The sequence below is a fragment of the Triticum aestivum genome, chromosome 1D (genome assembly GCF_018294505.1).
Source record: "Triticum aestivum cultivar Chinese Spring chromosome 1D, IWGSC CS RefSeq v2.1, whole genome shotgun sequence".
Lineage (NCBI taxonomy): Eukaryota > Viridiplantae > Streptophyta > Magnoliopsida > Poales > Poaceae > Triticum > Triticum aestivum.
In genome coordinates, this window is record NC_057796.1 from 252,201,277 (window position 1) to 252,209,636 (window position 8,360).

At 47.7% G+C, this 8,360-nt stretch overlaps 1 pseudogene; it reads right to left on the reverse strand.

Moving 5' to 3' along the window:
- Window positions 1–5,377: 5,377 nt before the first annotated feature.
- On the reverse strand, window positions 5,378–5,516 carry LOC123183817 (uncharacterized; annotated as a pseudogene).
- Window positions 5,517–8,360: the final 2,844 nt, after the last annotated feature.

The following is an 8,360-nucleotide window of genomic DNA, read 5'->3' on the forward strand; positions in this document are numbered from 1 at the left end:
TTTCCTTGTTTTCGGTATTCAACTTGCCGGCCTGCTTGAACACCCAGCATTCTGTGTTGGTGTGATTGGCTGGCTTATCGGGGGTGCCGTGAATTTGACACGAGCGATCGAGTATGCGGTCCAAACTGGACGGGCCCGGATTGCTTCTTTTGAACGGCTTCTTCCGCTGATCGGATTTAGAACCAATGAATCCGGCATTAACTGCCGTGTCTTCGGCGTTGTCACCGTTGTTGGGGCGCTTGTGTCTGTTGCGACGTGGTCTGCCATTACTATCTTTGGCATCTGAATTGCCATGACTTCTTGATGTGTTATTGCAGCGAGCCAGCCAACTATCCTCGCCTGCGCAAAAGCGGGTCATGAGTGTCGTGAGGGCTGCCATAGCCTTCGGCTTCTCCTGGCCAAGGTGCCGGGCGAGCCACTCGTCACGGATGTTATGCTTAAATGCTGCTAAGGCCTCTGTATCCGGACAGTCGATAATTTGGTTTTTCTTAGTTAGGAACCTGGTCCAGAATTTCCTGGCCGATTCTCCTGGCTGCTGAACTATATGGCTCAAGTCATCAGCATCCGGTGGTCGCACATAAGTGCCCTGGAAGTTGTCAAGGAATGCATCTTCCAAATCCTCCCAACTGCCAATGGAGTCTGCTGGCAAGCTATTCAACCAATGCTGAGCTGGTCCTTTGAGTTTTAGTGGGAGGTACTTGATGGCATGTAGATCATCACCGCGAGCCATGTGGATGTGGAGGAGGAAATCCTCGATCCATACCGCGGGATCTGTTGTACCGTCATATGATTCAATGTTTACGGGTTTAAAACCCTCTGGGAATTTGTGATCCATTACTTCATCAGTGAAGCATAGGGGGTGTGCGGCGCCTCTGTGCCGGGCTATATCTCGACGCAGTTCATACGAGTCTTGTTTGTTGTATTCGGCCCGGCCAGATTTGCTTTTTGTATATCCGACGTGACGGTCATCGTCTCGGGTTGGGGCGCGCCCCCGTGATCCATAGATCGATCGTGCATGTTTTGCTTTGTTTTCCAATGCGTCTCGCAGGTCCCGCGTGTTGCCCCGGGCCTTGGTATTTTTGTTTGAGTGGCGACGGGGTGCAGGTTGGACTTTGGGCTGATATGCCTCTCGATCTCGGCCACGAGGTGGCCGATCAGCCGCATCATACGCTGGAGATGTAGGTTTCAATGCTTCCTCCTCGAGTTGGGGTAGCAACCTGCGCTTTGGGTAACTCTTGGTTGGGTGCTCGAGTTCGTATTCCTTGGCCGCCAGGACTTCAGTCCATCTATCCGCTAGAAGATCTTGATCAGCTCGAAGTTGTTGTTGTTTTTTCTTCAGGCTATTTGCTGTTGCTATAAGCCGGCGCTTGAAGCGCTCCTGTTCGACGGGATCCTCAGGCAAGATAAATTCTTCGTCGCCGAGGCTCACCTCGTCTTCGGAGAGAGGCATGTAATTGTCATCCTCCGATTCTCCGTCTGCTGCCTGTTCCGGAGGGCTAGCTTGTTCATCCTCCCGCTCTAGGTCTGGCTGGAGGGGATTATCGTCATCTTCGGCATTATCCAGAGCGTTATTGTCTCTTGTGCCGGTATCGCTGCTTTTGCTATGGCGGGACTTAGAGCGGCGCCGCTGACGTCGGTGCTTGGATTGCTTCTTGGAGGGATTATCCTCCGTTGTCTTATCTCCATCCCCCTCTTTGGGGGTGTCCACCATGTATATGTCATACGATGAGGTGGCCGACCAGCGCCCTGTGGGCGGTGGTTCTTGTTCGTCTCCTGCATCATCGTCCATACCGTCGATGTCTTCGGAGCCGAAGTCGAGCATGTCGGTTAAATCGTCGACAGTGGCTACTAAGTGGGTGGTGGGTGGGTAGCGAATTTCTTTGTCGTCCGCATCCCATTCTGGCCGGACATAGTTCGGCCAAGGGTCTCCTGACAGGGAGAGAGATCTTAACGAGTTTAGCACATCGCCAAAGGGCGAGTGCTGAAAGATATCCGCGGAGGTAAACTCCATGATCGGTGCCCAATCGGATTCGATAGGCGCGGACACGGGCGGCTCAGAGCCCATGGCCGGGGACGAACCCAACGGTTCGGCAACACGGGTCTCGTAGGAGGTGAAGTCAGTATTCGGCTCTATCGCCACTGATTGTGCGGCCTCCGTGGCGGAGTCCATCCACCCATCCTCAGATGGCGCGATTTGTTCCGGATTGAGGGCCGGAGTAGTTGCAGGTGTGATATCCCGAACACTGTCCGACGACAGAGCTAAGTCATGCTCATCGTGATTGTGTGGCGCACCTGACATGGGCTCGAATCCGTCGAAGATCAAGTCTCCGCGGATGTCGGCAGTGTAGTTCAAGTTTCCAAACCTGACCTGATGGCCACGGGCGTAGCTATCGATCTGCTCTAGATGGCCAAGCGAGTTGGCCCGCAGTACGAAGCCGTTGAATACAAAGATCTGTCCGGGGAGGAAAACCTCACCCTGGATCGCATCGTTGCCGATGATCGAAGGAGCCATCTAGCCTTACGGTGACGGCACAGTGGAACTCTCAATGAAAGTACCAATGTCGGTGTCAAAACTGGCGGATCTCTGGTAGGGGGTCCCGAACTGTGCGTCTAAGGCGGATGGTAACAGGAGGCGGGGGACACGATGTTTACCCAGGTTCGGGCCCTCTCGATGGAGGTAATACCCTACTTCCTGCTTGATTGATCTTGATGATATGAGTATTACAAGAGTTGATCTACCACGAGATCGTAGAGGCTAAACCCTAGAAGCTAGCCTATGGTATGATTGTTGTTGTCCTACGGACTAAACCCTCCGGTTTATATAGACACCAGAGGGGGCTAGGGTTACACAGTCGGTTACAATGGTAGGAGATCTACATATCCGTATCGCCAAGCTTGCCTTCCACGCCAAGGAAAGTCCCTTCCGGACACGGGACGAAGTCTTCGATCTTGTATCTTCATAGTCCAGGAGTCCGGCTGAAGGTATAGTCCGGCTATCCGGACACCCCCTAATCCAGGACTCCCTCAGTAGCCCCTGAACCAGGCTTCAATGACACCCCCTAATCCAGGACTCCCTCTGTATTCCCAAGCTTGCCTTCCACGCCAAGGAGAGTCCCATCCGGACATGGATCGAAGTCTTCAATCTTGTATCTTCATAGTCCAACAGTCCGGCCAAACGATATAGTCCGGCTGTCCGAGGACCCCCTAATCCAGGACTCCCTCACCCGATACCGCGCGCGCGTGGGTCGCTGGGTCCGACCGTAGTCGCGTGGCAGACGCGGGCTGGTGCGGCGCATCCGGCACAGAGTTGCTGCCCCTGCCCTCCTGGTAAGGTGGGGATCCCGAGGAGGACCGGGTCAGGTCGGGCAGCCCCGATCCCAATGAAGATTCGAGAGCTGGAATGCTGCCACTCGGGGAACACATGAAATATGGCCCGTTTGGAGGGATTTCTTGACCATTTGCTGGCAAATTTTTTTCTGCTGCATCACCATCGTGTCCTGTAACACGAGACTCATATGCATGGTCAGAAGGGTTAGTCAAGTGATCATCCAAATTATCATCCTCGTGATGGATGCCAGATAAGTGTGAAGGAAGAAGAAGGATTTCCTTGCGAAGAAGTGCACCGGCATTAGGATGAAGGTGGGCAAAAGGAAACACGGTTTCATCAAAGACGAAATCACGGGATATGTAGACACGACCGGTGGAAACATCGAGGCACTTGACACCCTTATGTTGTGCACTATAACCAAGAAAAACACATTGCTTGGAACGGAACATGAGTTTACGAGTGTTGTAGGGGTGAAGATTAGGCCAACAAGCACAACCAAAAACACGAAGGGAGTTATAATCTGGGCGAGTATGAAAAAACCGTTGCATGGGTGTTTCATTGTTGATAACACGGCTGGGAAGCATATTAATGAGATGGACATCGGTGAGAAACGCCTCATCCCAAAACTTGAGGGGCATAGAGGCGCCAGCAAGCAGGGCAAGGCCTACTTCAACAATATGCCTATGCTTACGTTCAGCAGAACCGTTTTGCTGGTGTGCGTGTGGGCATGAAACATGATGAGAAATGCCAAGAGTTTGGAAAAATGAGTCTAATTTCTCATACTCACCGCCCCAGTCTGACTGGATGGCAAGAATCTGGCTATCAAATTGACGTTCAACAAGTGCTTTGAAATTCTGAAAAACTTGGAAAAACATCAGAGCGTTTCTTAAGGAGGTAAATCCAAGTGAATTTACTATAATCATCAATGAAGCTAACATAGTAGGTGTGTCTGCCAACAGAAGAGGGGGCCGGACCCCATACATCAGAGAAAATAAGTTGCAAAGCTTTGGTAGAAACACTAGTGGAAACTGGATATGGCAATTGATGAGACTTTGCTTTTTGACAAGAATCACAAATAGTTTCAGAACTACGCTCACCAACACATGGGAGCCGGTTATTTCTAAGCACTTGTTCAACAATAGAAAAAAGACGGATGTCCTAAACGCGGATGCCACCGGTCCGGAGAGAGTTTGATGACACTGCAAACTTGTTTATTGAATCTTTGAAACTGGGGAATCAACAGATATAGCCCATGCACACATCTACCTCGGTAGAGAACTTGCCTCGTGACCTGATCCTTGATAAAAAAGAAATAAGGATGAAATTCCAGAAACACATGATTATCAAGAGCAATACGATGGACAGAAAGAAGATTTTTTGAGGTTTCTGGAACATGCAAGATATTTCTAAGATGAATATCACGATGCGGGGTTTTGATAATTGAATGACCAACATGATCTATGTTCATACCTTCACCATTTGCATTATGAATTTGGTCATTGCCACCATATTTCTCGTGCATCGTCACCTTTCCGAGTTCACGGGTGATGTGGTTGGTGGCGCCAGAGTCAGCATACCAGTTGGTATCGACCCCATAGGAGTTGTCCATGGTGGCTGCTGCAACCTTCTTGCGAGAGTTGTCTTCCGCGTAGCGCTAGTCACAGTCCTTGGCAATATGGTTTTTTTTGCATATCTGACATTTATTTTCATAGCCATCATACCCCTGAAAAACTGGACGCCCTCTGTTGTTGTTGTAGAAGGGGCGCTGCCTGGAATTGTTGTTGCCGCCGGAGTTCTGGTAGCCACCGCCACCACCTCTAGAGTTTTGGTAGTGACCGCCGCCACCACCGCCGCTGTTGTTGTAGTGGTCGCGACCACCACCGCCGTTGTGATAGCCGCCGCCACCTCCTTGATTTCCACCATTGCGAGGTCCGCTGCCGCCGCCGTTCTTGGGAGAATAGCGACCACCACCGCCACGACCCCGAGAGGCCACGTTAGCGGAGGATTTGAAAGCACCGGCCACGGTGCCGTGGAACATCTCCACGCGCTGATCAAAGTTGGACACCATCGCGAAGAGATCGTCAACAGAAACTGTGTCAGTTTGGTCGTCGAGGGCAAAGATGATGGGCTGATAGTCCATATCAAGCCCGGCTATGATGTGAGAGACGAGCTCATCCTCGCCTATGGGTTTGCCAGCGGCTGCTAACTCATCTGAGAGAGATCGCATGTGGCCAAAGAAGGTAGCGGCAAGGCGGCAATTGTTGATGCGAGACCTAGATTATGCAGCGAACATGTTTGCGAGAGCAGACCATATGGCGTGTGCTGTGTCTAGGGAGGCAACCTGAATCAGCACTTCTTTGGAGAGGTTTCAGAGTTAGGCCACTATTTGTTGATCTTGGACTAGCCAAGGGTTGTAGGCAGGATTGGGAGCGATATGATCTTTCCCATCGGAGGTTTTTGTGACTATGGTTTTGGAAGGCTCGGGGGTTGTTTGATCGATATACCCATATAGCCCCGCCCCCATGATCTGGGAGCGGGCTTGGGTTTGCCAGAGAACATAGTTGGTTCTGGTAAGGGGTTCTGAGGTTGTGTAGTTGAGGCCGGGGGAGACAATTTGGCTGGAGGAGGACATGGTGGTGCGGTAGGGAAGATGATGGCTTAGGAGGGTTGCGGCAGGAAGGATGGAGGCTAGACGTAGGGGAAGAGGTAGGCTCTGTATACCATATCAAAGTTGTATGAAGCGTCTCAAACCCCCATACATGGGAGCCCGCATATTTATGTATTGATAATAACTTCAGGTACAAGGTGTGGCTGTTGGAGATCAACCGTGGGGGAGATTTACATGGAGAAGATAGGAAGAGAAGATACAAAGTTAAAGTACAAAGTATATCTCCTAACTACTCCTTGATCCTCACGGCAGGAGGTTGGTTGGGCGCACCTAGCCTTGGTGATATATCTCATGTTTAACAATAATATCTCCAGATTTCTCCAAACTATCATTTTTACTTACCTTTTACCACCACTTATTGGGGATGCATTGCCACTAAGATTGATTACTTCAGGCAGGGTCATAACATGGCACCTATATTTTCTCAGAAGAGGATAACACATCATTTCTCTAATCAGTGCCCCATTTGTGAGAAATTCGATCGTGGCCATGCCCTATTAAAATGTGTATGGCATAAGCAGAGTATATAGGGCGTGAAATCCATTAAACCCAAAAGGTTGATGTAGAATTCAGATAAAGAAAATCAGTGCAAGGAGAGAAACTTAGATCATACCAGGTTTACCTCAAATCTTATTGTAAATCCTACTCTTGATGCAACCATCTGTTCAACATACTGAGATGGGTTGAAAACGGAAGTGATCTTGAAAACATAGGGATCTACAGATGTAGTCTAAGAACAGAAAAGAAAATTTGGAACATAAGAAAATTAGTAGATCAAAGCACTCAAATTTCATTCAGGTATCATCCTGTAAGCAGTACTATCTAGTTCTATCAACTGACTTCTCTATAATAGGATGCCAGAAATCACTATCGAACCTCATGAATTAGTTTTCAGCAGAATGTATTTCAATGTTGGATTCTCACAAGTAGCTAAGATACATAATTTTGCACGATGTAACCTCCTATCACACACTTTTGGGCACCGCCACATGCCAATCCCGTCACAAACGGCTAGGCATCAAAAGGGCATCTAGATAAACCTACATGTCTGAGAAAGTCCAAGCTTATCATTTAGGAGCTATTTCTCCCTAATAAAGAAAAATTATCAGACGCATATTGTTAGGATTTAATTTGCTATGAATTTAGCATGGACTCGGAGTTATATATATATATACAAAGAGGTAGATTGTGATTAGAGAACATACAGAAGTAATAATACAGAAACTTGCTCTAGATAATTAGCTAAGAGCCTTACTCTATGCTAGGGGTGTAGCCAAAAGAATAATCTGGTGCATGGCTGCATGCTCTCACAGGGTGGATAAAAAGAGAGACCTAGTATTACATAGCATCTAGAGAAGGATGCAAAACTTGATGAACATTTAAACAGTGATACCTACACAACCAATCGTCTTGGCTAGTTCACCACATGAACTGCACAAGGCCAATAGGAGATCTTCCATCGGGACAAAATTCATCTTTGCATTGTGAGCTTTATTCCTCTCAATAAAAGACACAAAATTCTGTATATGTTTTTTGAACTTGAGGAAGTCCAACTTGAAACCCTTATTCATATCACTTTTCTACAACAGCAAGAAATTCAGCTGATTGATTTCTTCGCATTTGATTTGCATTTGTATTCATTAGCTTTGGCTGCAGGTTCAAGTTGATAGGCTTGGAGTTGGGGATCAAAAGGGTAACCAAGCGCTCAATTTCCGAAAGCAATAACTCAGATCTGATGTCGGATCGAAACAAAAATGCAAAAAGACAACACAAACGTAAAAGATCGAACTCTAATTTAGTTACTGAGTGAGATGTTTTGCTACCGAGTTCAATGTGTCAAAGGCATCATAATAAAATCCACCTCAATGTCCACACAACTGAACTTTGACAACTCCAGAGAATCAGCAGGACAAGACCCAGAGAGGCCATCCAAAATCAGAGGGGAGACACATTTTAATGAACAATCTATTCCAGGTATACCTTCAATTTTGGAACACAGTCAAACAATTTAAGAGTTAAATTCGTCTAAACAGAAGTTAACAACCTTTTGTGCCAATGTACAGAAACTGAAGCAGCCGGAAAATTTACCTGAAGTGAACCAACTAGACTGAAGATTCTTGAGCAAGTATGACCTATTTCATATACCTCAAGAAGAATGGATGCTACAATTAATGGCCAGACCAACATTACACAGAACAGAAAAGAATAGATCTTGGTAGCAGTGTTCCAATATCTGGAGATGGTCCTGATTCAACGAAGTCATTCGGACAAGTGCCACAGCAAGAAGACATCCATAACAAGTCGAACTGCAAGTATATATTATCAAATAGAATGATGGACAAAGAAGAGAATCTCACAATTTAT